The sequence below is a fragment of the Lagenorhynchus albirostris genome, chromosome 2, assembly GCF_949774975.1.
Source record: "Lagenorhynchus albirostris chromosome 2, mLagAlb1.1, whole genome shotgun sequence".
Classification (NCBI taxonomy): Eukaryota; Metazoa; Chordata; class Mammalia; order Artiodactyla; family Delphinidae; genus Lagenorhynchus; species Lagenorhynchus albirostris.
In genome coordinates this window covers 25,857,837-25,882,481 of record NC_083096.1, presented here as the reverse complement: position 1 = coordinate 25,882,481, position 24,645 = coordinate 25,857,837, and the positions used below count along the sequence as shown (strand labels likewise).

Genomic DNA, 24,645 nt, shown 5'->3' with positions numbered 1-24,645 from the left:
ATTTATATTTTTCGAAAGCTTTAAGACTCCTTGCGTATCTGGCTAAAACCTTTCTTTGTCTTAATCTATAGACACAAAGATTAATGTTGTCAAAATAGCATGAAAGCTGGTCTTGTAGAAATATTTTATCAACTAAATACGTGGACGAACTGTATAATAATATCCTGGCTCTTTAGCTGTGTGCTGTGTGGTACAAACTATTTTGTTTTTGTCTCTCTTCTTGTGGCTAATACTTATAAAGGCAGCAATGATCTTATCTGACATTCAGAAATATCGATGGAAAAGCCTCTAAACACTGTAAAGAAAAGTGCTGTTTTTCTTCATTCTTTTCACCGGTTTTGAGAAGCTCCCAAAGATACCCAGTGTTAAGCAATTTGCAGAGAGCTAGTTGTCACTGAATCTGGCTTCTTTCTATTGGCAAATGATAACAGCGAGACTAAAGCACATCCACTTAGTTTTAAATATGCCTCAAGTGGGAAATAATGACTGCCAGGCAGGGGGATGGTTGCTCAAGCAGATGCCACAGTTACGGCACACGAGGATGAGCAAAATTTGAATAATTTTGAGGCTGTGGGGTGGGCTGCTCTGCTCCGTATTTAATTATATTGGCAAATGAAAGATCCTACAGTCCAAAATATCCAAGATCTACCACGAGACATAGATGAGAAGGGAATTAGAACAAACTATGACACCTATACTGCATTTTTTGAGATTGAAATTGCAGAGCAGTCTCTTCCAGGAAGCCATTAGTAAATCTTGAAGGAAAGGGGCCAAGAACAATGTGAGGGCAGGTGAACTTGGCAGAGCTGATGAGGAAGGTTGTGAGGTTTCCTGCTTCGCCTTGAAGTTCACCCTCCAGCTTCCTCTGGAGAACCGGGAAAACTCTACTTACCAGCTCCCAGGGCTTTTTTTTTTTTTTTTGCGTTACGCGGGCCTCTCATTGTTGTGGCCTCTGCCGTTGTGGACGCACAGGCTCAGCGGCCATGGCTCACGGGCCCAGCCGCTCCGCGGCATGTGGGATCTTCCCGGACCGGGGCACGAACCCATGTCCCCTGCATCGGCAGGCGGACTCTCAACCACTGCGCCACCAGGGAAGCTCCCCACCCCCCCACCCGGGCTTTTTAGAAAGCTTTGATTGTAGCAGACATTATATACAGAAAAGATTGTGTCTACCCGGGGACAGCTGACCAGCTCCTCAGCTGGGAGAGGGGCATGATTCACTCACTCAGTGAGGAGTTGGGCCCAGGTGGCAACTGGGTGCTCTCGGGTAACTGATGGCTATGAGGTGTTGGCCGAGCCCGATGCGTGCCTCTGGTTAGTGTGTGGGGATGGGAATATTCGAGTTTGCTAAAACCATTAACCCTCCAGTGACCTACTGGTAGCAAGAAGAGAAATTATGGGTAGGTTTACAGTCTGCTATAGTAAGTGCTTCTAATTAACAAGTAGGAAAAATGAATGAAGGAATAAATGAATGAGTAAATAAATAAAGTGGATTATTGACCAAGGTATAGTCATGATTGTCAGGTAAAATTATTTCTCACTTCCGATGACTTTAATAATAATGACCAGCCACAAACTTAAATGTAACATTTAAGGGCTATTAACCCAAATTTCTTCCACTAGAAAGAAAAATACAGGAAATTGAAGAGCTGATTTCTTTTTCGTACTGCAAGTGACCGTTATGAGTAAGGAACTGATCCCAGTGTGTATGCTGGGACCTTAGAGGGGCCTTAGAGAGGCTGTTCACCATTTAGTTAAAGAAATATGGATGAGCATAACCTGAGGAGGTAAAATAATAAATTATCTAATTTATTTATTTATTTATTTATTTTGTTTGGTACGCGGACCTCTCACTGTCGTGGCCTCTCCCGTTGCGGAGCACAGGCTCCAGACGCACAGGCTCAGCGGCCATGGCTCACAGGCCCAGCCAATCCGCGGCATGTGGGATCTTCCCGGACCGGGGCACGAACACGTGTCCCCTGCATCGGCAGGCGGACTCTCAACCACTGCGCCACCAGGGAAGCCCTCTAATTTATTTTTTGAATGAATAAAAATGCACTTGGTACAAAACTCAAAATGTGTGAAGGCTCAGAGGGCCTTCTGAATTCATTCAAAAATGAATTCTTTCTTAGAAGCTTTTCCCTCAACCACTCAGTTCCCTTTCCCCTGTGTTCACCAGTTTGGGGGAGTTTGTGCAAGTGTGTAGGCAGGTAGCGTGCTTTATGCATCTTTACACATCACACTTTTTTCACCGAGCAAGAGGTCCTCTACGTTCAGTTCATAAATATCGTGGGACCCCAGCTTATTTCCTTATTTCATTTGCCTGGTAGTTTTTTGCTCATACTTTATTTTCAACATTGCTTAAGCATTTTGTTTTGGGTGCATCTCTTGCATACTCAAGCGATAATGGTGACATTTCCAGCAATTGCTATAATTTTCCATTTTAGATACAGAGACATCTGTCACTTAGAACATCACATGAAAAGCTTCCAGGCTAGTTCCTGGGATGGGAAGGCCCCTAGAAGCTGATACATGAACTGTGTGGAATAACGCAATCTCGGTGGATTACAGGTAAAGAGCGATGCTGGGCATGGCCAACTTTGACTTGCAGCCCACTAAACTCCAAAACAGCATGGCACCTGGCCTCCTACAGAAACCAAATGGTGGACATGTTGACAGGAATGGTGTTAATCCAGCTCTGACTTGGGTTTGCCAAGCTTAGACTTCTATTTTCAAAATATTTAAGGCAAACACAAATCAAAATTAATTTTGTCAGTTACATTTTTCTTCAGTTTTGAAACCTTTATGGATTTGTATTAATTATCATGAAACCCAGACAAATATTTCATAAGCAGAATTTTTAGGAGGTTTTATGCCCCTTTTTATAAACCTCTGATAACGAAACTAGTAACATAGTAGGGGGATAGTAAGGTGTATTTTGCATAGTCCGTGTACTCTCAAACATTATCACCTGACCATAGATGTGATCTTTGCTGCTCCAAGTGACAGAAAGCTCAGCCCATAAAAAGGAACTGATTGGCTCATATAATTGAATAGTCCAATAGTAGACAGAGCTTTAGATGCAGCTTGCTCCAGGGCTCATGTCAGAATTAGTATCTTGGGTTGGTTCCATTTTTCAAACCACCTCTTCTCTCATATTCTCAAGATGGCTGAAGGCAGGTCCTGGACTTACCCTCCCAGAGATGTATCACCAGGAAACACTGTTTCCAGCCCCAGTCACGGAACAATAGTCTTGGATTTTATTCTGACTTGACACACTAAGTCCTTCTTGGGAGCATCACTGATTAGCTTAGTTCTGAGGCAACACCCTGCCCCTATACCTGAAGACTTTCCATGCAGTGTAAGAGCTGGGTCAGGGAGAGGTACACATCTGAACATAATTAAGGATGGGAGGCTGGGAAGAAATGAGCAAATATCTCTACAGTCCCCACGCCTCTAACGGGAGGAAAACCAGCAGGTCCTGCCTTTTGGCACCCCTGCCACAGATACCTCTAGGAGCCTCACAGCTCTCAGGCTTCTCCTCGTTACTTCTTGATCTAATTTTTTGCTTCCTTAATTCTTGATCTCCTCTCTGCATCTCACCTTGTGTGGCTGTCTGCTTTTCTCCACATTCACCCAAACACAGAACATCACTCTTTTCCCTCAATTTGCTTTAGAGTGTTCTAGCAGTATGTAGCAGTCCTTAACTGAAGGTTGGAGTAATGGGAATGACTTAGTAACACATTACAGCAAACAATTTAAATTTGAATATTAGCTCATAAAATAGCTTTATAGATGTAGTTCATACACCATAAAATTCACCCTTATAAAGTGTACAAGTCAGTGGTTTTTAGTATATGCATGGCGTTGGTCAACCATCACTACTATCTAATTGCATATCGTTTTCATCATCCCAGAAAGAAACCCTGTACCCGCTAGTGTTCCCCTTCATTTCCCCCTCCCTCCATCGCCTGGCAACCAATAGTCTGCTTTCTGCCTCTATGGATTTGCCTGTTCTGGCCATTTTATACAAATGGAATCATACAACATGTGGCCTTTTGTGTCTGGCTTCCTTCACTTAGCGTAAGGTTTTCAAGATTCATCCATATTGGAGTATTTATCAACCTCATTCCTTTTATGGCAGAATAATATTCCATTGTATGGATATATCGCATCTCGTTTATCCATTCATCTGTTGATGGACACTTATGTATTTCCCACTTTTCGGTTCCTATGAGTAATGCTGCTATGAACGTTGGTGATAGTAGCTTGTTTTAAAGATGTCTTCACCACATCTGCTGTGGGGAATCTCTCACTGGCTCTGTCTTCTCTTTGTACCACAGCCTCCCCCCAGGTTTTGTACCTGTGCGACTGTGATGATAGATCTGCCATCACAGAGATGATGAAGTTGGCAGGGGGAGCAGCCTTTGGAATTATCAGCCAGAGTGGGTGTGAGATGTGTTAAGTGTGGGACGTCTACGAGCCGTCTAAGTGGAGACGTCAGGAAGAGAGTCGGACATAAGGGTCCGGGGCCAGGGAAGGGGTCAGGGCAGGAGTCATCAAGAAATGGAGATACTCAGAGCCATGAGCTTGGATGGGACCACCAAGCAGGGGAGAGTAGATGGTGAAGAAGAGAGGACCGGGTTGAGGCCTGCGTGCTCCATCCTGAAGAGGGCAGGGAGAAGGGAAGGAGCCGGCAGAAGTGACCAAGGGAGTGGTTGGTAAGGGGGGAGGAGCCAGAGGGAGTGTGGGGTCCTGGGAGCCACCGTGTCCAGGAGGAAAGGGTGACCAGCCGTGCCAAAACAGAACAGTGCCCGGCACCCAGCAAGGGCCCCAGAATTAGGAGCCTGTTCTGGTTTTTATTAATATCGTAGGTGGGAGGAAGCAGAGAGCAGAGGGCTAAAATTCCATGCATCACGACACAGAGTGAAGAGCCAGTGTCTAAAATGGATAAATCAAGAAGTGGCGGGAATAACAGTATAAGCATCATTTAAAAAATGGAGGGCTTCCCTGGTGGCGCAGAGGTGGAGAGTCCGCCTGCCATGCAGGGGACACGGGTTCGTGCCCCGGTCCGGGAAGATCCCACATGCCGCGGAGCGGCTGGGCCCGTGAGCCATGGCCGCTGAGCCTGCGCGTCCGGAGCCTGTGCTCCGCAACGGGAGAGGCCGCAACAGTGAGAGGCCCGCGTACCAAAAAAAAAAAAAAAAGGAGATAACTGCCTCAAGAAGTTCAAAATTGGTGCCCCATGGGAGAAGGGCACAGGTGGGGAATGGAGGAGTGGGGCAGAGCAATTGTAAAAGTACCTTTGGATATTTGATTTTAAACTATTTTACATACATTTCTTTGATAGAGAAAATTTAAAGGACGCAAAAAGAGGACTTTTGCACGTGTGTATGCACACTCACACTCACACACACACACACACACACACACGCGAAAGGTGACTTCTGAGTGGTGTTTCGCCAGGTGAGCCCTGCTGTGCTGGGGGCCTCCAGCCCTGGTTTGATGACTTCCGACACCCATCCTACGCAGCCAGGACATTTTACTCTTCCTTCACTAAGCTCTTTTCTGGCTCAGTGAGAGACATGCAGAGCCCCAGACGGGTAGGAATAACACAGGCTCCGGGGAAGAACCCGGGAAGGAAGTAATTAGAAATCGCTCCTTTCTCCCAGGTGCTGTCTGCTCTGCTTTCTCCCTTCTGCTGAGGGTCGGCAGAAAGTGGGGTGATGCCATCTTGCCCCCATCCCTGTCACACTGTAATCTCCCCCAGCACACCAACCCCCTGCACCACCCAGGCTCACCAAAGACGATGAGGCCTTTCTATTCTGGAAAATGAGAATTCTCAGAAGACCAACAGAAGCGCATGTAGAAAATAACTGAAATTACTGGTTATCAGGAGAGATGATGACCTGAAAGAGAAAGAAGATGTGGGAGGCGAGTGGATAGGAAGAGGGCTAAGATTCTCTACTGACGTGATGAGTAGTTTCTTGCTTATTTCCTGTGGCTTTTGCTCCAAATGAGAGGTTTCAGCTCCCACACGGTGAAGTGTGCATTATAAACCCGGCATTCATCACGGGGGACTTGCAGGGGGGAGGTCCCGAGGTGCCACTGGCATGATGAAGCGAGGTTAGGAATAGTGGGACCCAAACCAGAAAGAAACAGTAAGAAGCAGAAAGAAAACAGAAAGGCAGAAAGGGGACTGTTATGGACTGAATGTTTATGTAACCCACTCTCCCCTGTGTGATGGTATTTGCAGGTGGGGCCTTTGGGAGATGATTAGTCATGAAGGTGGAGCCCTCAGGAACGGATTCCTGCCCTTATATGAGGCCAGAGAGCTAGCTTGCCCTGTTTCCACCACGTGAGGACACAAGGAGAAGTCGGCAGACTGCAACCTGGAAGAAATCACGAGAACCCGACATGCCGGCACCCTGATCTCGGACTTCAGTTTCCAGAATGTGAGAAATAAATGTTTATTGTTTAAGCCACCCAGTCTGTAGCATTTTTTATGGCAGCCCACACTGAGACAGGGACTGAAAGGTAGAAGGTGGGAGAGAGGAAAGCCAAGTACGATGGGGAAAGGGAGATGATTTTTTTTTTTAAAAAGACGTAATAAGAAGAGAGGAGACTGACTGAAGAACTGGGTTTGGGTGTCGTCTGGGGACTGATACAACGAGTATTAGTTTCCTGTGGCTGCCATAATAAATTACAAGCTCGATGGCTCCAAACAGCAGAAATTCATTCTCTCACAGTTCTGCCATTAGTCCAAAATCAAGGTGTCAACAGAGTCATGCTCCCTCCAAAGGTTCTGGGGGGTGGGGATCCCTCCTTGCTGCTTCCAGCTTCTGGTGGCTCCAGGAGTCCCTGGGCTTGTTGCAGCATGACTCCAATCTCTGCCGCCACCTTCACATGGCCCTCTCCCCAATCTCTCCTCTGTGTCTCAGATCCCCCACCAGTCACTGGATTTAGGGCTCACTCCACGTCCAGGATGATCTCATCTTGAGATCCTTTACTTAATTACATTTGCAAAAGCTCTATTTCCAAATTAAGTCACATTCACAGGTGATGGGGGAGCGTTAGGTCTTGGAAGTATCTCGTCGGGTGCCGAAATTCAACTGACTATAGTTACCCTTGTTTTGACTTAAGTGGGAGGGAGGATTTCTCAGGAGTATTGGGCAAACTTTAAAGTTCTTTTTTTGTTTTTGTTTTATTTGGTAAAGAAGTAAAATGAATGGATCAATAATAAGATATTAAAACTATGGAATAGGACTGAGAAAAAACAGGGCAATTGAGAACCTGAAAGTTAATACAAACCTATGATAAAAGTTGACGTATTTTTCTGTTATCTCATTGGATTTTGTGTGTGATAATACAAATGATATGTAGCAGGCATAGAGCAAGGAAACGAATATGTTACTGACATTTCCACAAGTCCCTGTGCTGAGTGATTTTCTAGTTATATATTTGATTCACATAAATGATTGTCTTATCTGTTCATTGATTTAACAAACTTCGAACCCTAAAGACACATGTCAGGCCCTGTGAGAGGAACCAATAAGAATGTGACTGAATGGTGCCCTTAAAGGGTTCATGGTCTGATAGGAGAGAAGGACCTTCTCACAGGAAAGGAGCCCACAGCAGACAGTCATGGGGATTTGGAGAAGATAGTGCATCCGGGTGGAGGCATCAAAGAAGGGCTTCCTGGAGGAAGTGGCATTGAAGCTGGACATTGTAGGAGGGAGGACTGAATATGTGGTGATAGGACGAAGGCCATTCTAGGCAAAGGCAAAAACAGATGCATGGGTGAGAGGTGGCACAGCGTGTGTGGGGGGAAATAATGAGGGGCTCAGCTTGGTTGGACGTTAGAGTGTGTGGAAGAAAGTAGTTGAGATTAAGTGTGGAGACGTTAGGTTGGGGCCGGCTCAGGGAGGGCCTTGAAGGTCACGCAAAGGAGTTTGTTGTGCAGATCCATCGTTCCCAGATTAGGAGGGAACACACAGCCCCAGGAGGGTGGTTTGAGAGTCTCCAGGAGTGGAGGTAGTTGGAAATAGCCCCTTCAAAGGGTGTCATATGTCCACTGAGCCATCCCTCCTACCCAAGGACTGATGCCCTAGCAAAAGGGGACTGTTAAACCTCTGAGCAGGGGGTGATCCGTCTGCATCTCCTTGTAAGACTTACTGGGGTGGGGCAAGACCAGAGGCAGAATCCTGTGGGGACAACACCACCAACATCCTAGTTATGAGGAAATGAGTGCTGACCAAGGGGAATGGTCATGGGAAGAGAAAAGAGGAAAGCAACTGGCTCTGAGAACTTCTCTGTGAACAGGGACTGAACTGTCAGGTTCCAGGGCCGGATTCAGTGGGAAAGCTTTCCTTGCTGACATTCACTCTTTATTTAGGTTGAGATAATGTGTACAAGATTCTCTCAGCATCTTATCTTGTAGCATTTTAGCTGGTGAATTGCCGACTCTGAGGGTGTGTAGATGGGTGACTGAGATGCTCGTTTGTTCTCTGATGGTGTTCTTAGACTCTTGAGTTATTTTCTGTTTCACTGACATTGGGGGAAGGCAGGATGAATGTCCAAATCCTCCTTGTTTCTTTCATCTGGATGATGGAAAGATTTAAATGTTTCACCAGTCCCTTGTTGACACGCCAGCTGTAGTGAGGCCTGCGAGGTGCTGAGGGCAGGAGTGGGAGGGGCGGATGGGATGGGAGAACGTGCTGGAAGGGAGACACTGCTGTGGGCTGATGTATTAGCTCAGCTTTCCACAAAGTATTCCCTTCATCCAGCTCAGGTCAAAAAATCTAGGAATCGTTCTTCTTTTCCTTTTTTTTTTTTTTAATTGTTGACTTCTGACAGTTGCCTTTTTAAAAATTTTTATTTATTTATTTATTTTTGGCTGTGTTGGGTCTTTGTTTCTGTGCGAGGGCTTTCTCTAGTTGTGGCGAGCGGGGGCCACTCTTCATCACGGTGCGCGGGCCTCTCACTGTCGCGGCCTCTCTTGTTGTGGAGCACAGGCTCCAGACGCGCAGGCTCAGTAGTTGTGGCTCACGGAGCCTAGTTGCTCCGTGGCATGTGGGATCTTCCCAGACCAGGGCTCGAACCCGTGTCCCCTGCATTGGCAGGTGGATTCTCAACCACTGCGCCACCAGGGAAGCCCTAGGAATCGTTCTTGCCTCCTCTTGTTCTCTCTTCCTCATTCAGTCTGCCAAGTCCTACCTTCAAAACATGGCAGCCAACAAGGAGAACCTTGAGGACATTATGCTAAGTAAAAAAAGACAGTCACGAAAAGGCAAATACTGTGTGATTTCATGTGCATGAGGCATCTAGAGTAGTCAGATCATAGAGACAGAAGGTAGAATGGTGGTTGCCAGGAGCTGGGGGGAATAGGGAGTTAGGTGGGTACAGAGTTTCAGTTTGGAAAGACGAAAAATTCTAGAGGAAGATGGTGGTGATGGTTTTCAACATTGTGAGTGCGCTTTAGTGCCGCTGAACCGCACACTTCAAAGTGGTTAAGATGGTAAATTTGATGTTATGTATACTTTACCGCATTTTATGTTATGTATATTTTACTTTTTTAAGAAAGTGCACCTACACATAGATTCCAAGAAGATAGGAAACATGGTCAGCACTGACCACCTCCACGGCTACCAGCCTGGTCCAGGCTGCCTTGATCTCTCATCTGGGCTAGGGCAACAACGTTCTACCTGGTCTCTGCTTCTGCCTTGGCCCCCAACTCTCTATTCTCAACATGGTAGTCAGAGCGATCTGAATGAAACATCAATCAGATTGTGTCACTCCTCTGTTTAAAGACCTCCGAATGGCTCCTCACGTTACTTGGAGAGGCTGGGCTAGCTCCCTGCACCCCTCTGCGGTCACTTCTTACTGTTCTCCTTTGCTCTGGTTTGGCAGCCACAGTGAGGCTTGACTCCGCTATTCCCTCACTAGGCCAAGCAGCTCAGGGCCTTTGCTCCTGCCATCTCCTCTGCCTGAAGTACTCTGCCCCAGATAGCTGCATCCCTGTTCCCTATTTCCTTCAGGTCTCAGCTCAAATTTCACCTTAACAAGGAGCCTTCCAGGGCTACCCTACAATAGTGCCCCTTACCCCATCCCACACTGTCTGTCCTCCTTGCCCTGAACTTATCAACCCCTGCCATATTTGTTTGTTTACTCATTTATCTCCAGTATGTTGCCCCACAAAAATGTAAGTTCCAGGAGGGCAGGTCTTTTTTGGTTTGGTTTGCTGCAGTTTTCCTAACACCTGGAATAGTGCCTTGACTGTCTTAGGTACTCAGTAAATAACTGTTGAATGAATGAGTATGTTGAGACTTCTCACTCCTGAGGCAATGAACCGATCAGGAAAACAGAAACCACTCTAGGTATTTCAAGCAATAAGAGACTTAATACAAGGAATAGAGGGCTTGCAAAATCTCTGGAAGAGTGGAGGTATAAAGGTGAGGGAAAACCGTCATGAGCGCGCAGGCCCACCACTAGCTTATGGAAAATCAGGGAATTTCAGAACCTGCAGGAACAGTTGCCAGTGTCACATTTGCCTGCAGCATGGAGGCGGGCCTTTACTGGGGAAATGTGTGAAGGCAGAGCTCGTGTGTGTGGGTCACGTTTGCCTGTTTCTGACGGGAGAGCAACGAGATTGCTTCCTTCTCCCAAATATCACACAAGCTAACCTGGAATCCTCCTGGTTGCTATGGTGGAAAATGTAGTCCCCAGGTTTCTAGCCCCTGCTAAGGGGGAATCTACAAGGGTAGAGAATGCGGCTGAAATTCCATCAAAGGCAGAATATGTCCACCTTCTTTTCTCTTCTTGCTTCCCCCCACAGTTATACTCTTTTAGTGGAAGAATTTCTCCAAGAAAGAGATCATTGAAGCAGACTGATTTCAAGGACTGAGGTCTATCAGACTTTGTTGTCCCATGTGATAGGAATGTTCTGCCTCAAATTATCAAAAGGTAATGATTATAATCTAAAATTTATGTAGCTTGTAAATCCACTCTATGTCAATAAAAATTAAAAAGAAATTTGTGGAGCTATCTGCATCAGGTACTGTACTAAGCCTCTCATATACATCACTTAATTGAGCCCTCATGAGGTAAGCATTATTTTGTTTGTTTTGGGGTTTTTTTTGCGGTACGCGGGCCTCTCACTGTTGTGGCCTCTCCTATTGCGGAGCACAGGCTCTGGACACGCAGGCCCAGCGGCCATGGCTCACGGGCCCAGCTGCTCTGCGGCATGTGGGATCTTCCTGGACCGGGGCACGAACCCGTGTCCCCTGCATCGGCAGGCGGACTCCCAACCACTGCGCCACCAGGGAAGCCCCGAGGTAAGCATTATTATTCATCCCCATTTTATAGATGAGAAAAGAGGCTAAGTAACTTGCCCCAGGTTGCATAGCTAGAATTTGAGTCCCTGAGTTTTTGGGCCTCTCACTGTTGTGGCCTCTCCCGTTGCGGAGCACAGGCTCCGGATGCGCAGGCTCAGCGACCATGGCTCACGGGCCCAGCCGCTCCGCGGCATGTGGGATCTTCCCGCACCGGGGCATGAACCCGTGTCCCCTGCATCGGCAGGCGGACTCTCAACCACTGCGCCACCAGGGAAGCCCTGGAGCCTGAGTTTTTAACCTTTTGATCACTCCTCCCCGCCCATCCCGTGCCCCGCCCTAAGAATTGTGAACACTAGTTCTGAGGTTCTCAGCTGTATGAAGGTGCACGAGGAGGGAACAGTTTTATAAGTCTGGGTAGATTTGTCAGTAACATAAAAATAAAGACTATTTGAATGTAATGCCTGGGAGTTTGAAACATGAGCTAGGAGCAGGTCTCAGGAAGCACGTCCTCTGGGTCAGGGAATCCTGGAACAGCAATATCACTTGCTCACTGTAGCAAAGAGGGGGTAAGTAGAGAAGGATGGTTTGTGATTTGGAAGGCTAATCCCTTCTTTGCTACTTTAACTTCTTTTGTGATTTTGGGCATATCATTTAGCCTTCCTGTGTTTTGGGGCATCTCACCAGTGCAAGTGAAATAACTATGCCAGCGTTTCTCATAGAAGAATAAGGGGTGAGGGGGGTACTAATCACTTGGTATAAATTATTCTGAAAACCCAGCTGCTAAAGAGTAATGTTCTGTGCTGGCATAGAACTGAATATTGGACTAGAAGATCATCTAGGTGTCACTGAAAATTCAACAGTGAAGGGCTTGCCTCCAGTAGCTAAGGAAGATGATTACACAGTCTGCTGGATTTTTCAGTCATTATTTTGGCCTTGAAAGCCTGCACTTTCTTAGCTCTAATCTAAACCCATCACTCCTAAATCTTAACCTCCTAGAACGAGGTATATTCCTGTCTTTGTTCTCACCCCTGTATACGGACTTACTGAAAACGGTCTTGTTTTACCATAGTTATTTTTATAATTACTTGGGATTGCTCACTACATTTGTCTTTTGGGCTATAAGACGTTCAGAACAGAATGCAATGTTCAAGGTAAATTTCAAGTGACCTTTTTCCCTTGAAAAGCGCAGCACTTGAATAGTGGTACACATTCATTTCCACCATACACATGTATTAAGAGCCACACCCAGCACTGTGCTGAGTGTTAGGGACATAAAGATTAAGGATGTGTCCACTGGTCTTAAGAAGCTCATAATCTAACAGGCGTCGTGCACACAATTTTGAAATATGAAATGGATGCCTCACATCTTGAGTTGGAGCTCTGTAGTCGCTCTGTAGTTAACGATCATGTTGCACCTTAGCACTGCACTGTGGCTTTAGAACTCTTTAGGAGTAATCCATTTAATAGAGAAAGGATGGCAACTGAAAACAGATACGTGGACAGCTCATGCGTAGTTATATTGTTATACAGCTATCTGCTTAATGCTTAGTAATTAGGGATATTGGGAGGATAAGACTGCAGTCCCAGAGAGGCTGTGGAGAATGTAAGTTGGACTAATTGGGAAAAGCTTCCTGCAGGAGGTGGGTCTGCTTTAATATAGCCAAAGTTTATATTAATTCTGAGCCTATTATCTCTTGCTTGTTTTTTAGGGAAAACTTCTTTCTAATTGTCTACCATTCAGAATCTGGATTCAAAATCTATCTCCTTGATGTAGGAAGTTTGCTGTTTTGGGCTTGCCTTTGTGCTTTTTATTTTCTCACACTTTTGAGACTCTGCATTTTCACACGTTATTTCACTTTTTTCAGGACTGTTGGCGACACCTCTCAATTTAGCACAGCTCTGTATTTCACTAGTCCTCGTTTACTCCTCCTTAAAGATCACTCATTAAGATGACAACTAAGGCCTCAGGTCTCCCTGCCTTGGGGCTGTGGGCCACACATCACATTTTGCAGCTCAGAAACCTGGGCTGTACTTTCAATCCATGCGCCAGGGTGCGTCTGAGAGATGAGATTTGCTAGGATTTGCTTCAGTAAAAGCTTTTGCAAGGTAAATACCTGTCACCTCTTGTGGGGTCTCTTCATCTGTCAAGCAGGTGGAACTCTCCAAAGGCAATCTGTGTGCTAGGCTTGGCTTCTGTTCTGTAAGACCTAGGTGTTTATTGGCTCTCCTTCTTCTGAACCACTGGAGGAATACTTTTCTTTCTTTAGTATACGTTCAGAGTTCTCGACAGGGAGTGAAGCTGGTCACATGAGAGACCCACTGAACCGAGGCTACACAATATTTCTTCGTATCCCCTCCACTAGGAACACTGAGGCCTCTGGGTTTTCTTATTGCTTCTTTAGTTGCCTGTGGCTCTGTCCTCATTGTCAGGGGCCTGAAAAGCGCACTAGCAGGACCCAGCGTGCAGGAGGCATTAACGGATGACTGGTCTTCCTCGTGTACGCCAGGTAGCCCTGGGACTGACATTTCACCCTGCTGCCTGCTGTTCTGTGGACAGATTAGCCAGTTAGCCAGACGGCCACGGGTTCTCTGGGCACACTATTATTATTCTTCTGGGACTTGGTTTCCTCATCCTTAATGTGGGCCTGAGAAGGCTGCCTCCTGCACAGGTGGCTGCAAGGAATTAGAAACCAATAAAGGGATTGCTTAGCATATGGCTGAATGTCAAGGGCAATAGAAATGCTTAATTTCATTTATTTAATAGTAGTTGGATGGCCACGTGAACGTTGCTGTGGAAACCATAATTCCTGAATTCTCTGACACTTATCTGTGTTTTGCTTTTAAAAGAGGCTTTACATTTAAATCCTGTAGTTTTTTTTATATTAGAAAAGTAGCAGGAAGGATCACAGCTTGATCTCATTCACTACCTTTTTATAAGAAACAGTGTGGGCTGCCACTGCTTCCCCACCAAGGAACATCTGTTGTCCAGTTACTCTCACCTGATCACTCTTTTTTTTCAAGGTCATGTCTCCATCCATCCATCTATCCATTCATCCATCTATCCATCCATCCATCCATCACACTGCATTTCCAACTCATGAGTTGAATGGGGCAAATGCAAATAGATCAGAACTATTGATCTTCTAGCAGGTATAGAACAGAGAGGGTGTCTTTGGTGATGCAGATGTGTGATGGCAGATCTCGTAGAGCTGGTGAGATCAAGGGGGGTGGGGGCAACCGAGGGCATGGCTGCAGTGAAAGTGGAGGCTTCAGCAGTTCAGAGGACTAGGGGCTCCTCAGGCTGGTGCCTGGGGGCTCAGGCAACACATAGCTGGGAGATGACCATCTAGGGTGTGGGCAACAACAGGACTGGTTAGAAAAATTGGTCTTGATTCTAAGCTCTCACTGGAGGAACTTGTGGAATCCCACATCTCCTGCAAGTGCCTCTCTCCCTCAAGCAGGATCCTCATATGGCTACCTGTCCTCCACCATGGGCTGTGAAGCCCTCCCCTGGACTGCGTGTGCCTCTCTGCCCATCACCTCTTGTGGTTGACTGTGGAGCTCATTCCCAGCGCCTGCTTCCAGCCACTGCTGCCCCTGCCGCCGCTCGCTCAACCCCTCCTCCCGGCCACAGTGACCGTCATCTGGCAGTCCCTTACAGAGATCCTAATATCACAACTCTTCTTCTTAAGCACCTGTTCTCAGTTTTTTTCATGGCTCTTCTATTCCCACCAGCGGTCAGCCAGGGTCTCTTGACGTTCTTCTCAGTGCTGGTCAATGTGAAGAGAGACCCTATGGGATTCCAGCTGGAGCTGCCGGAATTCCTGAAGTGGGCACACAGGTCAACCCTCTCTCTGGGAATTTTGCTTCAGAGGGAAAATGCAATTGGATTATCGTGGCTATATCTTTTCTAAATCAAACACATTATATTCCTCCCATTTTCCTTGTTGTCGAAAATGCTATTTCAGCTCACATGCCTGAAAATCACCCTTGACTCCTCAAGTGTCCTCCTTCCATTCATTTGGTCTCTAAGCCTAGCTGATTGAGTGCTGATAGCCCTGAAACGAATCCCTCATTTCCATCCCATTTTACCTCTCCCATCACTTTTTGTTTAACAGTTAATGCTTAATATTTATTTATTTGGCTGCATCAGGTCTTAGCTGTGGGCTCTAGAGCACACGGTAGCCCCGTGGCATGTGGGATCTTCGTTCCCCGACCGGGGATCAAACCCGCATTCCCTGCATTGGAAGGCGGATTCTTAACCACTGGACCACCAAGGAAGTCACTCCCATCACTTTTTAAAAACAGCTTTAGTGAGATATATTTTACATATAATAAAATTCACCTTACACAAGTGCACTTTTTTTTGATAAATTTACTGAGTAGCGCAGCTATCCCCATAAATCAGTTTCAGAACATTTTCATCACTCCAATAAGATCCCTCATGCCCACAGTTAATCCCTGTTCCTAACCCCAGCCCCAGGCAACCACTAGTCTGCTCTCTGTCTCTATAGATTTGCCTTTTCTGAAAATTTCACATAAATGGAATCATAAGATATATGATTTCTCATGTCTGGTTTCTTTCACTTAGCCCAATGCTTTTGAGGTCTGTCCACATTGTAGCATGTATCAACACTTCCTTCCCTTTTATTGCTAAATAATATTCCATTGTATGGATATATTACATTTTGTCTATCCCTTCACCAATTGATGGACATTTAGGTTGTCTCTACATTTTGGCTATTAGTGGCCGCATCACTTTACATCCCCCCAGCAATTGTACGAGGGCTCCCATTCCTCCATATCGTCAGCAAGAGTTGCTATTGTCTGCCTTTGTGATTATACTCATTCCAGTGAGTATGAAGTGGTATCTCATTGTGGTTTTTCATTTTCATTTCCATAATGACTAAGGATGTTAAGCATTGTTTCATGTGGCTTATTAGCCATTTATATAGCTTTGATGAAACACTGTCCACATCTTTTGTCTTTAGGTTGTTTGTTTCCTAATCATCAAATTCTAACACCTCCCATCACCTTTTACCTCCTAACTGGTATGCCTGCTTCCATGTACTTTGTTTTACAAAGTGCTACCAGATTAATGTTATGTGTGGCCTAGGCACCATTCCTCACTTACTCGAAACCCCTCAGTGTTCTCCACTGCCTGAAGTTCAAACTCCTAAACTTGACATTCAAACTATTACACGATATGATTCCCTCTCTCCATACTCCCACAGGCACTCTGAGTTCTTGAAAAATAGCTCACTTGTGACCTCCCTGCCCTTTCCTTCTGGGTGTTTGTCTCGTGTCTGATGTCCTTCCCACCCTCCCTAGTGTCGGACCCACTCTGCAAGGCCCAGTCAAGCCACTTTCCCAAGGGTCCCCTCACTGACTCCTCCTGGGGGACTCTCCCACCTTTCTCTGACTACCCTGACTCCTTGTTTCCTTTGTCCTGCTGACCTGCTGACCTGGCCTGCCTCTAAACTGAGTGCTGTTTCAGAACTTTTAAATAAAAATGTTTCCCAGCACCCAACACATAATGATATTCTGCTCCAGCTCTGTTACAAGTTCATCAGAACAGTCATCAAATAGATAGGCAGTGGTTCTGTTTTACTTTATGTCCTGGACTGCACAGCCTTTTATTTATTTATTCATTTATTTTTGGCTGCATTGGGTCTTCGTTGCTGCACATGGGCTTTCTCTAGTTGCAGTGAGTGGGGGCTACTCTTTGTTGCAGTGCGCGAGCCTCTCATTGCGGTGGCTGTTCTTGTTGCGGAGCATGGGCTGTAGGCGCACGGGCTTCAGTAGTTGTGGCACACGGGCTCCAGTAGTTGTGGCACACGGGCTTAGTAGCTGTGGCTCATGGGTTTTAGAGCACAGGCTCAGTAGTTGTGGCGCACGGGCTTAGTTGCTCCACGGCATGTGAGATCTTCCTGGACCAGGGATCAAACCTGTATCCCTTGCATTGGCAGGTGGATTCTTAACCACTGCACCACCAGGGAAGTCCCTTCACAGCCTTTTAAAGTCTCACCTGTCACCAACATGTGCTGCACCTCTGATCCTGCGACTGTGTGTGGCCCCTGGTTGGGGACCAAAGAAGGGCCTGTATTTCTTCCCTGGTGCTCCCCCAGCTGGATCTCTGTCTTGGGCAAGTCACCTCACCTCTAAAGGGCTCTGGGGTCCCCCTCTTATATTCCTAACTCCAAATTTAGTAAGTTGTAAAACATAAATGATGTATGATTATTTTTTTCTTTTTTTTGGTAAAGTGCTCTGAAGTCTTATTTTGTTGTAAAATATTTATTTTTTAAAATTTTATGTATTTATTTTTTGGCTGCGTTGGGTCTTCGTTGCTGTGTGCGGGCTTTTATCTAGTTGTGGCGAGCGGGGGCTACTCTTCGTTGTGGTGCGTGAGCTTCTCATTGTGGTGGCTTGTCTTGTTGAGGAGCACAGGCTCTAGGCACGTGGGCTTCAGTAGTTGTGGCACGTGAGCTCAGTAGTTGTGGCTCACGGGCTCTAGAGCACAGGCTCAGTAGTTGTGGCGCACGGGCTTAATTGCTCTGCGGCATGTGGGATCTTCCCGGACCAGGGCTCGAACCCGTGTCCCCTGCATTGGCAGGCAGATTCTTAACCACCGTGCCACCAGGGAAGTCCCAAAATATTTATTTTTAATCACCAATATTCTCTACCCATCTCTCTCTCCAGCTATGGTGGTTTTTTTGTTTTTGTTGTTTGTTTTTGTATCCTGGCTTTGTCTAGGGATGCAGGTACGTGTGTGTGTGTGTGTGTGTGTGTGTGTGTGTGTGTGTGAGAACACTTATGGCCATGGATGTTCATGGGGCACCCACCTCCTTTACCCTCTAGCTCCTTGTGAGCCCTTTTCTAAAAATTGAAACTTGGGCTTTCCTGATGGCGCAGTGGTTGGGAGTCCACCTGCCGATGCAGGGGACGTGGGTTTGTGCCCCGGTCCTGGAGGATCCCACATGCCGTGGAGCGGCTGGGCCCGTGAACCGTGGCCGCTGGGCCTGCGCGTCCGGAGCCTGTGCTCCTTAACAGAAGGGGCCACAACAGTGAGAGGCCTGCGTACTGCAAAAAAAAAAAAAAAAAAAAAATTGAAACTTGCTTTAATTTCCTTTTTATATTTTAGTAACTTTTCTTATAATAATAATAATGATGATGTTAAACTTCTCTCAGAAAACATAGAATTGGAAACTCCCAGAAAGAGCTGTTATACTCAATAATTTGATGTTAGATTCTAGTCTTTTTTCTGTTGCATATATAATTTTCTTTTGGTTTCACTGAATTATCATTTTACTGTACATACTTAACTTTTTAAAATACTTAAAACTATGATATCATCAACATCTTTCCATTTTCTCCAAAAAATTATTCTTTTATGAAAACATTTTTAATGGCTGCATGGTATTCCACCATCTGACTACTGTAAGTTATTAAACCTATCCCCTGTAAGTTATTAAGCCTATCCCCTACTGATACACACGTAAGTTGTTTCTCTTCCTTCACTGTTATAAACAGTGATGCATAGAAAGCTGTGATCCCTTTCCAAAGCAGGCTACTTCTTGTGGTAAGTGGCAGCACAGTCCATAGTCATCACACCTGGTGCCCAGTGTCAGTGGGCGAGCACTCATTGTCTGAGCTTCCTCTCTGTTTTTAATAATTAGGCTTTTCTCCCCCCCCACCCACAAACCAAACAAAAGAAACCTCTAGCCACACAAATTTGGTTCACACTCTTTCTCTTTCTATACCTTTATTTTCTGAACTGTCTGAACTTTGGACAGGAATCAAACTTGGAATTTAGCATGAAAGGAATTCATGAGCATAAAACGATTAATGATTGAAATGATCCTCTAAGAGTGGAAAGCCTTCCTTAGCTTGCAGGATAACAACCCTTCTCTTGCAGTGGCCAAGTACACAAATTAAAGTTATCAGCTTGCTGATGACTCTTTGGCAGCCCACACATGGTCATATGGTTCCCCAGAACACCAGTAGATCATATGCAAATATTGTTTGCATATTCATCAAGATACCACATGGACGGTGTAAGCTGCTTTGATTCTCTTTCAAGTAGAAATGCAGGCGCCTCCGGCACATGCACTCCACTGGCTCCGTTGGCATGTTGGTGCCTGAACCAACATGGAAATTATTCAAAAGAAAAATATTAAAGAGGAGTGAAATCTATCATAGTCTGCCCTCTGCTTAGCAATTAGAAGTTGCCAGCCTGATTTTGGTTTTTTATTTCTGATTTATACTTTTAGGCTTTCAAAAACATGGTGACATAATATATTTTAGCTATAAAATTTATTAGCTACTCACCCCTGAGGTATAAATAATGAGAAAGCTAAATTGCATTTTCTGAAAATATAAAAGTCCCATGAAACACTCCCAAAGAAGTTACATCTGTTTAATAAGTAAGCAACAAGGAATATGGAATAAGAATTTCATTCTTAGCCAGGTAATGGACCTTAACTTTTTGTTTTGCACTTTGTACTTATGAATATAGCAGGGAGATACTGTTTTTCACCCAGGGGTATCAATGGAGTAAATAAATTTGTGTTAATAGAAGCTCTGGGTTTTTGGAAGCCAGTATGTAATTTTTTCATTCATAAAATGAGTGTTGTTTTTTTTTAACCTAAATCTTGAAGTAATTCCATTAACACCCTCAAATATACAAGCACACCTAATTTTACTGTGCTTCACAAATAATGTTTTTTTACAAGTTGAAGGTTTGTAACCCTGCATTGTCAGATGATACATTTTTAGCAGTATTTTTATAAATTAAGGTATGTACATTTTTTAAACATGCTATCGCACACTTAATAGACTACAGTATAGTGTAAAGGTAATTTTTATATGTACTAAGAAACCAAAACTTCGCGTGACTCACTTTATTGCAATATTTGCTTTATTGCGGTGGTCTGGAACTGAACTGACGCATGCCTACATACATCTAGAGATTTCTATCTATCTAACAGTGAGGGCTTGGGTTGCATCATTAAAAAACTTCAGTTAGATAGAAAATAAAGTTATAGCTAGTTTCTTTAAAGACTAACTCTTTAGGCTGCTAACTCACAAAATAAAAACTACAAGAATTCTAAAAACCTAAGGTCAACTTGAAAAAGCCACCATTAAGCTAAAATTAGGGAGTGTTTTATATACAATTGAATTTCCAAAAGAAAACAATTACAAGCTGGATAACAACAACAACAAAAACCTATTTAAAGGCACTGGAGAGTGGCCAAAAACGGGCACTGGAGGGGATTCAAGGATTCAATCCTTGAAAGAAGGGTTACATGGGTTTTTCCAGTCTGCTGGGCACAGTGGCTATAACTCAAGGTGAAAGCCAGTCTTATTGGTTAGAGGCATTTCGTGGTGGAGTTTAGGGCTGTAGCTGGAAAGGAAGGAGAAAAATCCCAGAAAGGAGAGAGTCAAAGTGAGGCAGCTCTAAAATCCACATTTCATTTCCCTCAAATCCTTGGCTCATATTTTTGAATTTTGCCTACGTGGAAGAGCTACAGGAAGTCCGGGGGAAAGAGCATCTAGAAGCTGAAAGAGTGGAGCAGAGATTTCAGCTGCTATCACTGCAGGGGAGCAGAGCTTGGAGTTGAAGTCCCTAGTTAGAGGGGCCTGGTAAGCACTTTAGACTTTCCACAAAAACCCTAGAAGGGCCATACTTTAGGGGTAAAGAACAAGTCCCAGGACTAAGGGTGAAAACTAAACAGAACTAATTGCTCTAACAAAGTATAAAGCCAAGCCTCTACAAGTTTAAGGTGACCCACCACTAACTTAACTGTCTACTAGAACAAAATCAGTACTTTTCAAAGGAAGATAATAGAATCTAACATCTCTATGATGTCATATCCACAGTATTCAGCATACAGTTAAAATTTAGTGGATATGAAAAGAAACAGAAAGATGTGATTCAGAGTCAAGAGAAAAATCACTTAATAGAAAGGGAACCCCAAATGAGCCAGATGTTGGAATTAGCAGGCAAGAAATTTAAAGCTCTCATTATAACTATGTTCACAGATTTAAAGGAAAAAGAAGCAGAGAAAGGGAAACTATGTATGTACATATTGAAAAGTACAGTATCTGAAATGAAGAATTCATTGGATAGGCTTGACAGAGATTGGAGATAGCAGAAGTAAGGGTCAGTGAACTTAATAAAGGGTCAATAGAAAGTATCCAGTCCGAAGAATAAAGGGGTAAAGATTGAAATAATTAACAGAGCCTCAGTAACTGGTGGGACAATTCAAATAGTGTCATAATATACATGTAATTGGAGTCCCAGAAGGAGAGAAAAGACAGAAAAAATTCCATAAATAACGGCTGAAATTTCCCCAAACTTGGTGAAAAACTTACAAGTCAAGTTATAGGTCCTAGAAATTCAGCAAACCCTAAGCAGGATAAATACAGAGAGACCCACATCCAGGAGCATCGTAGCCAAACTGCTGAAAACCAATGGTAAAGAGAAAATCTTCAAAGCATCCAGACAAAAAGGACACATTACACATAGGGGAATTCCCATAAGAATTAATGCTGGCCTCTGATCAGAAGCAAGGAAGGCTTCTAATCTGAAGGCAATGAACATCTTGAAAGGGTGGAAAGAAAAATAACTGTCAACCAAAAACTCTGCATCCAGTTAAACTATTCTTCAAGCTCCGAAGTGAAACAAAGACATCTTCAGATAAGCAGAAGCTGAGAGAATTTGTTGCCCAGAGACCCTCAGTATAAGAAATGCTAAAGGAAGTTCTTCAGTCTGAAGGGAAATGACCCAGCTGGAAAGTTGGCTCTATAGGAAAAAAATGGAGTTCCCCAAATGATAAAATTGGGTAAATATAAAAAAACCCACATATTTAAAATGTCCTAGTTTCACTAAAAGACAACAAATTGTTTAAAGTAAAATTGAGAAGACTGTATTATGGGTTTTACAATGTATGTAGATATAAAATACATCAAATAGTAGCACAAAGGAGGGAGGCAAAATGGAATTATACTGTTGCAAGTTTCTTACATTTTAGGTGAAGTGGCACAAAGTTAACTCTTAAGTAGCCCAAGTTAAAGATGCATATTATAATCCTTACAGCTAAAAGGCCAATAGAAGGATGAAAGGGGAATAACTAAAATAAAATCAATTAACAAAAAGAAGGCAGAAGAGACAGGAATGAAAAACAGAGTACACACAGAAAACAGATCGATACTAGCAACAACATGAAGCTCAAAAACCTCACGTTAAGCAACAAAAGCCAAACACGAAAGAATACACGCTGCATGGACTTTACCGATAAAAAGTTCAAGGTCAGGTAAAACTAATTTATGGTGATAGAAATCAGAGCTGTGACTGTGTACCAGGGATGGGGATCACCTGGGAAGAGAAAGGTAAGAACTTTCTGGAGCGATGGAAATATATAACTTGATTGTGGTGGTGGCTTACCTGGGAGTGTACAGTTATCAAAATTCAGAGAATTGTACACTTAAAAAAATTGTGCGTTTCACAGTATGTAAATTTCACATCCATTTTTTAAAGCATCAAATCAAACTCTCTTGCGGGGCTTCTGGTTGTAAACTTTGATCGACAGAGGGCGCTCCGAGCTCACCAAACACGCTTTGGAGCCCCATCTACTTTGGGATGCAAATCAGACCACCTCGGGTCTCCTCTGTCTCCAAGGTGAATTTCCCAGCTCCCCAATACTCTTCCTCGACACCACTCCTTCCCCACCCTCGGCTCACTGGCTTCTGCATTTCACCTGGCCACACGCTGCTTTTCGGCAGATGAGCAGTGCGTAGCTAATGGCTATGCTATTTTCGCAGCATCTCCGCGGAATACAGATGGGGATGGAAGCTGGCTGGTGTTGCCCGGAGGTGTACCTGACCCCTAAGGTCTTCTCTTGATATGATCACTTTTAAATGGGAAGTAGGAACGTAATGGAAACTTCCACACTGTTTTCGACATCTACATTTTGACCTTCTTACCTCGCTTTAGTGCCTGTGAAACATTCCCACGCAAGGGCTGCGGCGGGAAGGGGTGGGCGGAGGGCAGTGCGAGGGATGCGCGGAAGGAATTTTCCCTGAGGAAAGCAGGTGTGGGGCGGCGTTGCCACAGGGCTCCAGCACCCCAGGATATTGTCTTCCTGCCCCCTGCATATCTCAGAGGGAAGCTAGAGGCTGGAAAGCCCCAGGCGTCCTTTGCGCCCTCGCATGCCCCCAGGCCAGGTCCCTCCCGGGCGCGGAGATGCCATTACACCTCACGTGATCACCGCACGGGGCTGGTCCTTTCAAGAGGCGTCTCGCGGGGTGTTAATTAAAGGTCACAACAAAACAGACCTGCGGGCTCACCAGAAGAAATGTCCTCCCGGGAGATGAAAAATGACACCCCGGAGCAGCTACGTGTGGAGCCCGGCAAATGCCGGCTTCCTGCGCTCCAGGCGCTGCGCCGGGGGCGGAGGGGGACTGGAGAGGGCGATGACTGGGTTCTCCCGGGACACGGCGGGCCCTGCGCGCTGGAAGAGCAGGAAGGGGGATGCCGAGGGGACCCCCGGCCAAGGCGAGGCCAAGGCCAGCTTGCACACACCCCCTTCCAGGCCCGCGCCGTCTGCGCCGAGCGTGTGCCGCGCGGCAAGTCCCTCAGTTTCCCTGGCCGGCGGCGGCCCTTTGCTCCCCGGGCTCGCGCGGCCCAGCCCTGGGCGGCTAGGCACAGCACACACTGGGTCGCGGGCGGGCGGGGGCGAAGGACCTGTTCTCCCGCTGCGCTCGGGAGGGTGGCCCCCAGGCCGGCCGGGCTTGGTAGGGCAATTCCAGAAAAGGTTTGCAGGGCCGGTCTAGGAGAACAAAGGCCGGGGGGAGGACCCGGCATATTTGTGGACTTGTTTGTGACTCAATCCGTCTTACACGGCGTTTCAAAGGCAGAACTGCAAGCCTTGCCAGGAAGAGAAAGAACTTGGGGGCGGGGAGGCTCGGGCGCATTTCTGTCCGGTCGCGCTCGCTCGGCGCTGCCCCCAGCTCCAGGCTCGCGCAGTGCTGTTTCATTAGAGCCCTGGATCCGGGCCACTCACCAGCAACTTCCCCGCAACAGGCGAGATTTACGACCCCCTCCCCCGGCTCTCGGCCTCGCAATGTCAGGCAGGAGCGCCGCAACATAAAATGGATCCCGGCAGACGCGGCGGCTGCAGCCAGGCGGCGGGCTCCCCGGAGGGGCCGCTGTTCGCGAGGCTCCGCGCTGCGCCCCGGCGCACACGCGCGCCCTGACCGCAGACGCCGGCCGGGGCGCCCCGCCGGCCGGGCCACGCCGCCGCCCCTCTCT

At 45.8% G+C, this 24,645-nt stretch overlaps 1 long non-coding RNA gene across 1 annotated transcript; it reads left to right on the top strand.

The window, feature by feature from the left end:
• The first annotated feature begins 2,328 nt into the window (after window positions 1-2,328).
• On the top strand, window positions 2,329-6,454 carry LOC132508357 (uncharacterized). Its single transcript, XR_009536549.1, has 3 exons — window positions 2,329-2,571; window positions 4,344-4,721; window positions 6,257-6,454. It is a non-coding gene; the product is annotated as an uncharacterized LOC132508357 (long non-coding RNA).
• Window positions 6,455-24,645: the final 18,191 nt, after the last annotated feature.